The following is a 15,683-nucleotide window of genomic DNA, read 5'->3' as shown; positions in this document are numbered from 1 at the left end:
CTACCTGGAGCAGCAGTGAATCTTCAGCACAGATAGGACAGGCTGTTTCTCAAAAATGGCAGGGAAAAAAAAAACATGCCTTAAGTTCATACATATTATTGAATGCCTCATAATGCTACTATAAAACTCCGCAAACCTATTTGGGGTGATTCTAAAGCGAGAGCCAAGTGCAGACCAACAGGAACTGTGATAACAGCATCATTTGGCTAATGTGCTGTTTATGTATACAAAATGCTTTGCAAATGGTAAGGGGAAAATCACCAGCAGAATAGTTTCTAAAAGCATCTTAGTTTTCTAAAGCCATACTTATCTAAAATTGTAACAAAGAACAGCAGGAGGTGTGTGACAATGAAGCCAGTACAAAATGAACGAAGTTTCAGCCAAATGTCAAAATATAAGGAAGGAATTTCTGAGGCAAAAGAAAAAAAATTGTATTGGGAAATGGGAATACAGTAGTTTTATAGAGATTTGGAACTTTAAATTATTCAGAACTGGTACAATCAAAACTAAAGCACGTGCATGTGTACCATCTGCTTGCCTCCAAAGAGAAGTCTTTGGAGAATTAATTTCAGCTGCCAGAGTTGCAGGAAAGGAAACTGGTCTCTAGTTTATCCGAATCATTACTTGAAAACAGGAACTCAAGAACAGAGAAGAGACTCGGGCCGTCTGGCTCCGTCTCCATGGAGAGATATTCCCTAGAGATTTCAGCAGTTACAAAAAATATGAAGATAGGTACAGAGAAAAGAGGCACAGCCTGTAACGTCAAATTAAGGATAAGAGAAGTGAAGTGTTTTTTGATTCAAAACATGTTTTAGAGTAGTTGTTAGTACTTAAATAAAGATTTAACTGTCTCATGAATATTTTTTTCTAGACGTAAACTATATTTTCTAGTAATGTTAAAACCTGGTTTCTCGAGTCATGCTTAGGCCAGATATTTACTTTTGTTTCTCTTCTACTAACAGGAATGTAGAATCAAGCATTTTCTGGCCAAACTGGAAAATGGAGAATCGATACTCCTGCAAGTTAAGTCCTGGGTTCTAGTGAGTCTTTAATTTCATAGCATTAATTCTACCAGTTTTGCCACTAATGATCATGTCTACACATGTAGTCTTCCCTTACAGAATAAACCAGTCAACAAATATTTATAGTGTTTCTACAAGTAAAAGAATATCAAGAAGCGGGGCGCCTGCGTGGTGCAGTTGGTTAAGTGTCTGTTTTCGGCTCAGGTCATGATCCCAGGGTCCTGAGATAAAGCCCCATGTTGGGCTCCCTGCTCAGCGGGGAGTCTGCTTCTCCGTCTCCATCAGCCCCCACCTGCTCATGCTCTCTCTCTCTCTCAAATAAAGAAAATCTTTAAAATAAAGAATATCTAGAAGCATAATTTATAATCTGTGATTTTAAAGATTTAAAAATTTAAATAGTAGTAAGAGAACACTCACTTTTAAGACTTAAATAACTCTGCAAGAGATTAATAGCAATTCAAAATAAAAGATGTTCAACATCACCAATCATCAGGGAAATGCAAATCAAAACCACAATGAGATATCACCCTACATCTGTTAGAATGGCTAAAATCAAAGAGACAAGAAATTGTCTCACCAAAGTGTTGGTGAGGCTGTAGAGTAAAAGGAACCCTCATGCACTGGTGGTGAGAATGCAAACTGGTACAGCCACTGTGGAAAACAGTATGGAGGTTCTTCAAAAAATTAAAAATAGGAATACCATATGATCCAATAATTTCACCACTGGGTATTTACCCAAGGAAAATGAAAACACTAATTAAAAAAGAAATATACATTCCTATTTTATTGCCACATTATTTACAATAGCTGAGATACAGAAATAACCTAAGTGTTCATCAATAGATGAATGGATGAGGAACATGTGACCCCCCACACACACTCTGGAATATTACACGACCATGAAAAAACATAAGATTTTGCCATTTGAGACAACATGGATGGACCTAGAAGCTATTATGCTAATAGAGAAAGACAAACACCATATGATTTCACTCATAAGTGGAATCTTAAAAAAAAAAAAACAAAAACACCCAAAATACAAACAGAAAATAAATGAATAAACAAAGAGCAGAATCAGACCTATAAATGCACAGAACAAACTGATGGTTGCTAGGGGGAGGGGGTTGGAGATGGGCAAAATGAATGAAGGAGAGTGGGAGGTACAGGTTTTAGTTATGGAATGAATAAGTCTCCAGAACAAACAACACATCACAAGGAATATAGTTGATGATACTGTGATAATGTCGTATGGGGACAGATGTAAGTGTAGCTGCACTTGTGGTGAGCATAGCATAATGTATAAACTTGTTGAATCACTATGTTGTACACCTGAAACTAACGTAACATTGTGTGCCCACTATACCCGGATAAAAAAATAGCAATTCAAACTACATCAAAAGATATCATAAAACTAAATACCAGGCAAATCTACACATTATGGGTATTGTATATTCAAAGAAAAGATAAAATCATGTCAGTTTTAGTAGATAAGAAAGAATGCCTAGAGATCAAATTAGAACTGAGTTAGTGAAAAAGATTTCAGCAGTGAAAATACATTTTGGGGCATCAAAAGATGGGAAAAGGATTAGCTTATTTCACTGAGGAATATGGTGGAGAAATAAAATAAATGGATGGATGGATAAATGTAGATAAATAATAGTTTTTCAAGTCCTCCAGTTTCTTTAGGTAAGGCATGTAAATATTGAATAAAATTTATCTTTGAGAATCCAGAATATTCAGGATTTTTGTGGGACATATAATTAGCAAATAGCCATATCAAACACACACTCATGCAGGTCTTGTGCAAGAACAGTACTGAAAAGTAAATTCACTTACGAATGAGCGTAGTCACTAAAATATCAGTTCAAGCAAATTGAAATATTAAACACTAAATTATACATAAAACTATATCCAACTTAAGTAACAGAGACTCAGTTGGGTGCATAAAAACCAGCTTCTGAGCCCACTAAATAATATAATTAGCATATAAGGTTTGTTTCTTGTTTTGTTTTGTTTCCCATTCTCCTTCAGTTGGGAAATTTATATTTGGGAAAACATATTAAAAGGATGTGCTTAGTAGTAAAAACAGTGCTCACATATTAATGTTTATATATAACTATCCTCTGCTTTTCTCAAAAGTTTGCTTTATGCCATTTCACCTTTATGAAAGACCTACATTAGGACCTGTTTTCTCTATCGGAAAGAAATTCAAAAAGGATTGTCACTCAAACAAAAGAGGCAAACGTGGAAACAATGTTCAGTGTGTGTTTGCCGCAAGCTGTTATAGAGGCAGTGGGCACCCCCAAGCAGTGAGAGTGGCCCCGCCAAGCTCCATCCTGGGAACTACATTCAGCATGTCAGCATCAAATCGCCATAGCTATCAGCTGTGTCTGTGAGCGTCCGTGCTTCATCCTGATTTATTATGTGCATCCATTAACAAGATGTGTCCTAAAGTGTTAGGAAAGTCCAACAGAGGTAATTTTTTATTGGGGGTGGGGTAGTTCTGGGAATGCTCAAAAATTTTCCATATAAATTAGTGGTAAGTGCTTCTTCCCTTTACCCCATTTCAGCTCAAAGTTTCATAAGAATGTTCCACTTTCAGAGAGTAGGAGAAACCAGTATTGAGCAACAAATATGCTTTAGGCATTATACAAAATCCCTGATATGCATTATCTCATTCCACAACTGCACCATGAGTTGTATATATTTTTATATGAGGAAATGAGGCGTAGAGGGATGTAAGTAGAAAGGTAAAATATTAACACTGAATCTTCATTATTCATTTGGCTAAGTAGCTTAAGTGTAGATGCTTATCAATGTTTCCCAGTACTTTGACATCACTACACCATAGATCATTGACAAACTGACTCTCAACTATAAAGGATCTTCTCAGAGGTTCAATAATCAATAAATTAGTATCAAAACTAGAATCTGATGGGTTGATAAAAGAGGTAAATTTATTTTATCCTCTGACATAGGGAAAAATAAATCTAATGGTATCAGAAAAATCTAAGCATGTCAATCATGGATTTCATGCGTATGATGATAGGGGGAGATGTGGTCTAGGTCTCTGATTATAAGACCACTTACAACCATCTAGTGTAGCTCGCTCATTTGTAGGTGAGAAAATTAAAAGGCTAGACAATCACAGACACACAGAATCTTCAAGTTCATAATTGTTATCACTCTTAAAATAGATTTTAACAGCATAGTCCTTACGTAAGGTCCCCAAAAGTGATTTAGGGAAGCTTTAGTTATAGACAATTTTAACTAAAAAGTATTTTAGAAAAATTGTCAATATATGAAGCTGAATGTTGCTTACTAACAGTTTTCATACAAAGTTATGGAATTTGAAGTAGGTTTGTTTGTTTTTTTTTTTTAGATGGGATGGTGGTTTTTTTAATTTATTTTGTTTTTGTTTTTCATTTTTTTTAACTTATATATCATACCAATGGTAATGAATACACTAGAAGTGAAAGTACCAGCCCTCCTTCCTACATTCGTAGATGGGGTCTATATCAATATCAGTGTGAAGATTCAGTGTTCGTAAAACACTGTTGGGTCTAGCCATAACTATCTTGAAAGCCATCATGGTAATGAGCGTGATCTTTAAAAAAAATCAGAGTCCTTGAATGTTGTTTTACACATCCTCAACACTCTAACGTATGAATAACATAAAGCATTGCAGAAAGTAACAGTACACGAGGGAAATCTGATTTTGTTCCCAACCCACAGCTCTCCACCTCTTCCACATCACAGGATAACTAAACAAAAAATTTTATTTTTAGTGGCACAAACCAGTTTTTCCATTGGTGAATGTCCAATTCCTACCACCACCTGTGTGTGACAATTATATTACAGGGACTTTAAGCCCAGCAAAAGTCATGGGATTGTAATATAGGCTGGATGTAAAAGAAAATTAGTTGGCTACAGGCAGGAATTCTGACCAGATGGGACAATGGCCTCTTACAATATGGCAACTCCCCTCTGCCTTTTTTCTATCAAAAGGATAGTTATTCCTTACACAAGCCACCACAATGGGAAAACAGAGACAGTAGGTTTGAATCATCTTAAAGCTCTGTGGAAGCCTTCAGAACAATTTTGTTTCTTCAAAGTAAAATAAAAAGTGCCTTTGATTTTCTTAAGCTCCTTCCAGTTTTACAGAAATATTAACATGTAACATTTGCCTTCATTACAGTCATTAGATAAATGCCAACTTAGTGTTAGAAGAAATGCATTTTCAGCTGAAATGGAGCCAAGTTGTCCTAGTTAGTTATGTTAAAGAGAATCAGAAATTAATCAGTCTACTATTAGGGCACAGCTGTTTTTTGAAATGTTTCTTTGATTTTCAAGAGTTTATGTTTTAAAGAGTTATTATTAAACATAATGGTAAGCCTAGAAGTTGAGAGCAAAGCACCCTTTAAGCAAGCTGGCATTCCAGGGGAGCAGAAACAGCTTCTTCTTCCCACTTATGACCTTGGAGCAAGTCCTTTCTCATTGCGAGATATACCAAGTGGAGATGTTATAATATGATGAAGCCTAGAGGAATCAGCTTTATACATTGAGGGAACTCAAAAGTTTGACACTTTTTTTTTAAAGTTCAGAACTACAGAAGAGAATTCTGCACCCCCAAGTTATTAATACAATAACAAAATTCATTAGCTGAATGTGATGACATAGTAATAGTCTTCAAACCAACAATAAATACCTTTTTATAAGCACTGCGTTTAACTTAATAGCCCTTTTAGCTCAAAGGCAAAGGTTTGTGTCATCCTTAACTGAAGCACACTTATATTGTCTCTTGCTGAGCCACTGAGAGCAGGTTAATGCACTGCCACAATAATATATTTTTTAAACGTTTTTTTTTTTTTTCCCTCTCAGACGATTGAGGATAGCATTTGCATCAATGTCATGACACATGGTATAATTGGAGGGTTCTGGACCATGAATGCATATCAAGCTGTTAGACCCTTGATATTTGCTTAAACAGTATGGGTACTGGAAGCACAACAGATGCCCTCATTTCAATGCCAATGCATCACTCCATCCCCTTCAGCTGCCTTTTGTAATTGTCAGTTCAATATCAGAATCAGGGTCAGAAACTGTAGAGTTCATTACAGAGTTCCTTCCTTCTAATAACCTAAGAGTGCAAAGAAGGCATGCCTGAAATGTTTTAATTGTTCCATGTTTAACCTTTCATTTTAACCTAGGTCACTAAGTTTTCACAGCTATACCTATGTCTTTAATATGTATAGTTCAGCATTCACAACTACATCTTACACATTCCTGGAATAGGGGAATTTAAAAAAAATTCATAGCAAGGAGTAAAGGTATAAAAGGAATTAGGTGTTGCCCAAAGGAAAGGCAAATTGTTCTTTTAACCCACAAGCAGGTGTATATAAAAATCCAATAATGATGTTTATGTTTTATAATTAAACCAATAAGTAACTACACACTTTTATCTTCTTAAATAAACGTACCTTTTCCTGTCCTTAATATTTCTGGGTATAGACACTGACAACTAGAACAAGTAATGATAAAATATTTATTGGACAAATAGAACCCATAATTTCCACTACAATAACAAACATCCCTGAGTGTTTACCACGTGTCTGTCCTCGTGTCAAGTGTTTAGATGCATGCTCTCACCTGTATCTCACAATAGGCCAATACAGTTTTAGGACATACTTTGTGGATAAATAAATCGAGGCTCAGAAGTTGGGTTTCAGATTACCAGAGGCTCAGAAGTTGGGTTTCAGATTACCAGAGGCCCAGTAAGCTGGGTTTCAGATTACCAGAGCTAGAATGAGTATCCAAGTCAGCTTCACATAATGTCCATGTTGTTAGTTAATCAATACTGCTTCATGACAAGGACATATGCCCAGACTAGGCATCATGTCACACAGATTCTTAGACCAGACTCAAACTAGTTGTGGGTCTTAGTAAAGTCACTTTCCCTTAGTTCTCAGAATCTACATCACTTTGGTCCTTTCAATTCTAGAATCCCATGTACTATTTTAAACTAAACCAGTCTTGTAAGATCTAATTCACCTATTTTCCTTGTATTCAAAACTATGATTTACTATAAGTCTGGGATTCAATTAAAGAACACTGCACTCCAAGTGATGTATTTCCAGGGCCTACTCAGTGCAATTTGAACATTTCATAAGAAGTCATATAAGCAAACATTTCTGGGTCAGCAGCAGTAGCTGCAAAATCAAATAAGATGCTGAAGTCCATAGAATTCTAAGTGTAAGCATCTAAATGCCAGTTAACAGCTGACTGAGCAAGAATTTCTGAGATTATACTGAAGAATTTAGAAAAAGAATTTTGCTATATGAAAGTGCTTTTGTCTTTTCTTTCCCATCAGGAAAAAAGTGCTCATACCCATACCTAGCTGATATTAGTGTCATAAAGTGAGATATGTTTGTCTGTGAATATTCCTTATCTAAATATATGTATTTAATATTTTGGCTTACAGTTTCCTGGAGAGAAAGGAAGAAACAAGGCAGGATACTGTGAATATTAAATTCTATATTCCTTCTCATATTATTTTAATATTCCATAAATTTTCCTAATAGAGATACAGGTTAAAGCTTTGCATTTAAAGCTCAAATTTTTATGTAGCATTTTAAAATGAGGTTACAAATTCTGCAGTGTGCAAGGAGCACAAAATAAAGGAAAAGCCTATAGGTTTCAAATTTGGGGAAGCAATTTCAAATTTCTGCTGATACTTTTTCCTATAACTATATGATTATCAGTGAAAGTTACTCTTCTTATATTTTCATTAATTTTTAGGAATATTTAACCAATATTTGCCCTCCCTTATCCATTCTATGAATCGCAAAAGAATGAAATATTTTCACTTACTGAATGCATTTTTATATACTATTATCTGGTGGATATTTTATCTTCAGAAGGAAGTTACCTTAAAAAAAAAAAAAAGAAGAGAAAGAGAAAAGAAAAGGTAAATGTGTTTCCACAACAAAATCGAAAAGGGTGAATATATTTTGCTTTGTTTATGGGAGGAGTTATAGGTACCATTTTCATTTTCATCTGAAGTAAGGTCTTAAAAGCACCTTGGATGCTGCTGTCTCTAGACCCGGCCCTCATGGTCTATTTGGAGAAAAGTTACTGGATGCTAACAGAGAGAGGACAGATACCTATTTCAGTATGCACTAGAGCACTGTGGTCAGACATTAGGGACTGTAATAGGCGATCACTCCAAATAAAGGATGGGCCTATGGATTCATTGTAAAATGAGAATGGCACTGTTTGACAGGATATATTGTGAAGAGTAAATGAGTTAATATGTATGAGATTCTAACATGGTGCTGGCATAATAGTGAGTGCTAAACAGAAGGGAGATGTTATTAATAATTAAGGTAGAATTGAAGAAATGAGAAGAGGACCCATGGTGATAAAAGCGGGATTTTAATAAAATCTGGGGATTTAATTTCTAAATAAGAAAAGATACCATCCTTGCCCTTGAGGGATTTATAATTTATTAAATAAGTAAGTAATTAAATACAGAGTGAAAAGGTAAATAACAATATTAAATATGGGGTAATTTGGGACACATCCTCAATCTAGGTTTAGGAAATCAGGAAAATACTCCCCAGAAAATAAAGTCTAACTTCAAAATGGGAGGTTAATTCTACTACATCAGCTTTATACATTTGAGAAAGTTAATTAATTTCTCTAATCTATATGTTTCCGGGGGGGAAAAAAAAAACTACTCTGGATATTTCCTGTAAGTGGAAACACAGTCTTTGTCCTTTATGGCTGGTTTATCTCACTTAGCATAATGTCTTCAAGCTTTATCACTGTTGTAGCATGTATCAAAATGTCTTTCCTTTGCAGAGGAGAAAATATGGCAGAGGAGTAGGGGACCCCATTCTCAGCTGGTCCCCTGAGTCAAGCTGGATATCTACAGACCATCCTGGAAACCAACAGAATCTGCCTGAGACATGGGAAGATACATCTGGATCTCTACAAATGAACATCTCCAGCGCTGAATATTGAGGTATGAAGCGGGGAGCCATGAATCCGCGTGCAGATATCAAAAGATAAACGGAAGGGGGAGGGAGCCAACGCCATTGGGTGCCGGGAAGCGGTAGCCACCTGCACTGGGGAGGCTGCCAGACTCCCAGACCGGCACCCTTGAGAGAGCAGACTGAGACCATGAGCCTGGGAAGGTGCACGTGACCAGACTGAAAACTGGAGCACCGGAGCACTCACTGGGACCACACAAAAACAGGGAGCTAAGGAGCGCACGCACGTCCAAACTGAAAACCGGAGCTCCAGAGTGCACACTCGAACTAGACTGAAACTGAGAGCTCGGGAGCATGCGCACGACTAGACTGAAAACTGGCGCTCCGGAGCACACGCAAACACAGTGAAACAGGGAGCTCGGGAGCGCATGGGTACCGGGGGTGGCTGGCGGCATTAGAAGCACAAAGGACAGAGACATGCCAGCCCTGGAAGTGAGGGCTGGGACACTGGCTAGTGGGGCACACAACCCGGGACGCTGCAGGGCTTTTGACAGCACCGACAGAAACAGAGTTAAAGTGGCCAAGAGAGCTCAGTGGAGAGCGGACTGTGATTTCTCTGTTCTGAGACAGAGGCTAGGATATGGCCACTGCTGCTCTGACTCTCAGAAGAGGCACAGAAAACCGCCAGGGAAAGCCATCAGAGAACAAAAGCCTGGAAATACGGGCTCAGAGAGTGCCCATCCCCATCCCCCCTCACAGGAAACAGGACGACTCTACCCAAACAGGGTTGCCTGAGTATCAGCATGGCAGGTCCCTCCCCCAGAAGGCAGGCTGAAAAATCAAGAAGCCCACATCCCTAAGGTCCCGATAAAACAAGTGCACACTGCCTGGGTCCTGGTCAATAATTTGGGCTCTGGGCATCCCCGCAACCTCTCCTCATCAGAGTGACGAGGAGGAGAAATCCCGCTCCCAGCAAAGAAAAGATAATGAGTCTGTGGCCTCTGCCACAGAACTGATGGATATGGATATAACCAAATTATCAGAAATGGAGTTCAGAGTAACAATGGTCAAGATGATGTGCAGGATTGAAAAAAATATCAACAAAAATACTAACAAGAATATAGAATCTCTAAGGGTGGAAATGAGAGCAAATCTGGCAGGAATTAAAAATACTACAAATCAGTTGCAGTCAAAACTAGAGGCTCTGATGGCCAGGGTAAATGAGGCAGAAGAACGAATTAGTGAATTGGAGGATTGGATGGTAGAAGAGAAAGTTAAAACAGAAACTTGGCTCAAAAAAATTCAATCTCAAGAATGTAGAGTACGGGAGATTACTGACGCAATGAAACGTTCCAATGTCAGAATCATCGGAATCCCTAGAGGGGTGGAGAAAGAGAGAGGTCTAGAAGAGATATTTGAACAAACTGTAGCTGAAAACTTCCCTAACCTGGCAAAGGAAACAAGCATTTGTATCCAAGAGGCAGAGAGGACCCCTCCCAAGGTCAATGGGAACAGGCCTACACCACGTCACGTATAGTGCAATTCGCAAATATTAGATCCAAGGATACAGTATTGAAAGCAGCCAGGGGGAAGAGATTCCTTATGAAAGAGGGAGAAATATCAGAATAACGTCAGACCTGTCTACACAGACCTGGCAAGATAGGAAGGGTTGGCAGGGTATATTCAAAGCTCTATCTGAGAAGAACATGCAGCCAAGGATCCTTTAACCAAAAAGGCTGTCATTCAGAATTGATGGAGAGATAAGGACCTTCCAGCATTGGCAGAGACTGATTGAATTCGTAACTACCAAACCAGCCCTACAGGAGATATTAAGGGGGGTTCTATAAAAGTAAAACAACCCAAGAGTGATACAGAACAGAAATTTACAATCTACAAAAACAAAGACCTTACAAGCAACATGACATCATTAAAATCATATCTCTCAATAATCACTCTATATGTGAATGGCCTAAATGCTCCCATAAAAAGCCACAGGGTTGCAGATTGGAGAAAAAGACATAACCCATCCATTTGCTGTCTACAAGAGACTCATTTTGAACCTAAAGATACATCCAGACTGAAAGCGAAGGGGTGGAAAACCATTTTTCATGCCAATGGACCTCAAAAGAAAGCTGGGGTAGCAATTCTCATATCAGACAGATTAGATTTTCAACTAAAGACTGTAGTTAGAGATACAGAAGGACACTATATTATTCTTAAAGGATGCATCCAACAAGTGGATATGAAAATTAAAAATATCTATGCCTCCAACAGGGGAGCAGCTAGGTACAGAAGCCAACTCTTAACCAGAATAAAGAGACATATAGATAAAAATACGTTAATAGTAGGGGACCTGAATACTCCACTATCAGCAATAGACAGATCACCTAAGTGGAAAATCAACAAAAAACAAGAGCTTTGAATGACATACTAGACCAGATGGACCTTATAGATATATACAGAACACTACACCCCAGAACAACAGAACACTCATTCTTTTCGAATGCACATGGAACTTTCTCCAGAATAGACCATATACTGGGTCACAAAACAGGTCTCATACAATACCAAAAGACTGAGATTATTCCCTGCATATTCTCAGACTACAATGCTTTTAAACTAGAACTCAATCACAAGGAAAAATTTGGAAGAAACTCAACATGTGGAAACTAAGAACCATCCTGCTCAAGAATGATTGGGTAAACCAGGAAATTAAAAATCAATTTAAACAATTTATGGAGACCAACAAGAATGAAAACACAACGGTCCAAAACCTATGGGACGCTGCAAAGGTGGTCCTAAGGGGAAAATACATAGCCATCCAAGCCTCACTCAAAAGAAGAGAAAAATCTAAAATGCAGTTTTTATATTTTCACCTCAAGAAGCTGGAGCTGGAACAGAAGAATAGGCCTAACCCACACACAAGAAGGCAGCTGATCAAGATTAGAGCAGAGATCAATGAATTAGAAACAAGGAGCACAGTAGAGCAGATCAACAGAACTAGAAGCTGGTCCTTTGAAAGATTAAATAAGATTGAAAAACCACTGGCCAGACTTATTCAAAAGAATAGAGAAAGGACCCAAATTAATAAAGTTATGAATGAAAGGGGAGCGATCACAACCAACACCAATGAAATAGGAAGGATCGTTAGAAACTTTTATCAACAGCTTTATGCCAATAAATTAAACAACCTGGAAGAAATGGATGCCTTTCTGGAAACCTATAAACTAGCAAGACTGAAACAGGAAGAAATCAATTATTTAAACAGACCTATTAATTATGAAGAGATTGAAGCAGTGATCAAAAACGTCCCCAAAAACAAGAGTCCAGGGCCTGACGGATTCCCCGGGGAATTCTACCAAACGTTCAAAGAAGAAATAATACCTATTCTCCTGAAGCTGTTTCAAAAATAGAAACAGAAGGAAAACTATCAAACTCATACTTTGAGGCCAGTATTACCTTGATCCCCAAACCAGGCAAAGACCCTATCAAAGAGGAGAATTATAGACCGATATCCCTGATGAATATGGATGCCAAAATTCTCAACAAGATCCTAGCTAATAGGATCCAACAGTACATTAAAAGGATTATCCATCATGACCAAGTGGGATTCATCCTGGATGCAAGGTGATTCAACATTTGCAAATCGATCAGTGTGATACGTCACATCAACAAGAAAAAAGTCAAGAACCATATGATCCTCTCAATTGATGTAGAAAAAGCATTTGACAAAATACAGCATCCTTTCCTGATTAAAACCCTTCAGAGTGTAGGGATAGAGGGTACCTTCCTCAATTACTTAAAAACCATCTATGAAAATCCTACATCAAATATCATTCTTAATGGGGAAAAGTTGAAAGCCTTTCCCTTAAGATCAGGAACATGACAAGGATGCCTACTCTCACCATTATTATTCAACATAGTACTAGAAGTCCTTGCAACAGCAATCAGACAACAAAAAGGGATAAAAAGTATCCAAATCAGTAAAGAAGAAGTCAAACTGTCTCTCTTCACAGATGACATGATACTCTATCTGGAAAACCCAAAAGACTCCACCTCCAAACTACTAGAACTTATAGAGCAATCCAGTAATGTGGCAGGATATAAAATCAATGCTCAGAAATCAGTTGCATTTCTATACACTAACAATGAGACTGAAGAAAGAGAAACTAGGGAATCCATTCCATTTATAAGAGCACCAAAAATCATACGTTATCTCAGAATTAACTTAACCAGAGACGTAAAGGATCTATATTCTAGAAACTATAAATCACTCTTGAAAGACTTTGAAGAAGACACAAAAAGATGGAAAAATTTTCCATGATCATGGATCGGAAGAATAAACATAGTTAAAATGTCTATGCTACCCAGAGCAATCTACACTTTCAATGCCATCCCAATCGAAATACCAATGACATTTTTCAAAGAACTGGAACAAACAGCCCTTAGATTTGTGTGGAATCAGAAAAGGCCCCAAATTGCCAAGGAATTGTTGAAAAGGAAAAACAAAGCTGGGGGCATCATGTTGCCAGATTTCAAGCTATACTACAAAGCTGTGATCACGAAGACAGCATGGTACTGGCACAAAAACAGACACATAGACCAATGGAACAGAATAGAGGCTACAACCTCTTTGACATCGGCTACAGCAAGTTTTTTCATGACACATCTCCAAAGGCAAGAGAAACAAAAGATAAAATGAACTTGTGGGACTTCATCAAGATAAAAAGCTTCTGCATAGCCAAGGAAACAGTCGAAAAAACTAAGAGGGAGCCCATGGAATGGGAGAAGATATTTGCAAATGACACCACAGATAAAAGATTAGTATTCAAGATCTACAAAGAACTTCTCAAACTCAATACACATGAAACAAATAATCAAATCAAAAAATGGGGAGAAGATATGAACAGACACTTTTCCAATTAAGACATATAAATGGCTAACAGATACATGTAAAAGTGTTCAAAATCATTAGCCATCAGAAATTCAAATCAAAACCACACTAAGATACCACCTTACACCAGTTAGGATGGCAAAAATGGACAAGGCAGGTAACAACAAATGTTGGAGAGGATGTGGAGAAAGGGGATCCATCTTACACTGTTGGTGGGAATGCAAGTTGGTACAGCCACTTCGAAAACAGTGTGGAGGTCCCTTAAAAAGTTAAAAATTGAGCTACCCTATGATCCAGCCATTGCACTACTGGGTATTTACCCCAAAGATACAGACGTAGTGAAGAGAAGGGCCATATGCACCCCCATGTTCATAGCAGCATTGTCCACAATAGCTAAATTGTGGAAGGAGCCGAGATGCCCTTCAACAGATGACTGGATTAAGAAGATGTGGTCCATATATACAATGGAATATTACTCAGCCATCAAAAAGAATGATTTCTCAACATTTGCTGCAACATGAATGGGACTGGAGGAGATCATGCTAAGTGAAATAAGTCAAACAGAGAAAGACAATTATATGGTTTTACTCATTTATGGAACATAAGAAATAGGAAGATCTGTAAAAGAAAGGGAAGAATGAAGGGGGGGTAAACAGAAGGGGGAAGGAACCATGAGAAACTATGGACTCTGGGAAACAAACTGAGGGCTTCAGAGGGGAGGGGGGGAGGGGATTGGGATAGGCCGGTGATGGGTATTAAGGAGGGCATGTATTGCATGGTACACTTGTTATACTCAAGTAATGAATCATGGAACATTACATCAAAAACTGGGGATGTACTGTATGGTGACTAACATAACATAATAAAAAATATTATAAAAGAAATCTTTCCTTTTTAAGGCTAATAATATTATATATCCATATTATGGAAACAGCCCAAGTGTCTATCAAAATATGCATGGAGAGAAGATATTGTATATTACAATGGAATATTATTCAGCCATAAAAAAGACTGAAGTGTTACCTTTTGCAACAACCTGGATAGAGCTAGAGAGTATTATGCTAAGTGAGATAAATCAGTCAGAGAAAGACAAATACCACATGATTTCACTTCTATGTGGAAGTTAAGAAACAAAACAAATAAGCAAAGTAGAAAAAAAAGAAAGGAACAAACAAATCAAGAAACAGACTCTTAATTCTAGAGAACAAACAGATGGTTCCCAGAGGGGAGGTGGGTGGGGCATGGATGAAATAGGTGACCGGGATTAAAGGGTACACTTATAATAATGAGCACTGAGAATAGAACTGCTGAATCACAATATTGTACACCTGAAACTAATATAACACTGTTAACAATATTGGAATGAAAAAAACTTAATAAAAAGGTTAATATATATATATACATATATATATATATATGTATATATATATAAAATAAAATATATGTATATATTTAAAATATATATATATATCATTGTATTTACATATTACATTTTTGCTTATCCCTCATCTGCTGATGGACACCTGCATTGTTTCTCTTTTGAATATAGTACATAATGCTATGAACATAGTTGAACAAACATCTCTTCAAGTTTTCTTTTTGATTCTTTTGGGTATACACCAAGAACTAGAATTGCTGGATTATATGTTAACCTTGTTTTTAATTTTTTAGCAGAAGGGATGTACTCTTTTTCATAGTGGTTACACCATTTCTACTCACACTAAAAATGCATGAGGATTTAAATTTCTCCACATCCTCACCAACAATTGTTAT

Source organism: Ursus americanus, chromosome 12, assembly GCF_024610735.1.
Source record: "Ursus americanus isolate L20-20 chromosome 12, mUrsAme1.1.p, whole genome shotgun sequence".
Lineage (NCBI taxonomy): Eukaryota > Metazoa > Chordata > Mammalia > Carnivora > Ursidae > Ursus > Ursus americanus.
This window is presented reverse-complemented; position numbering follows the sequence as displayed.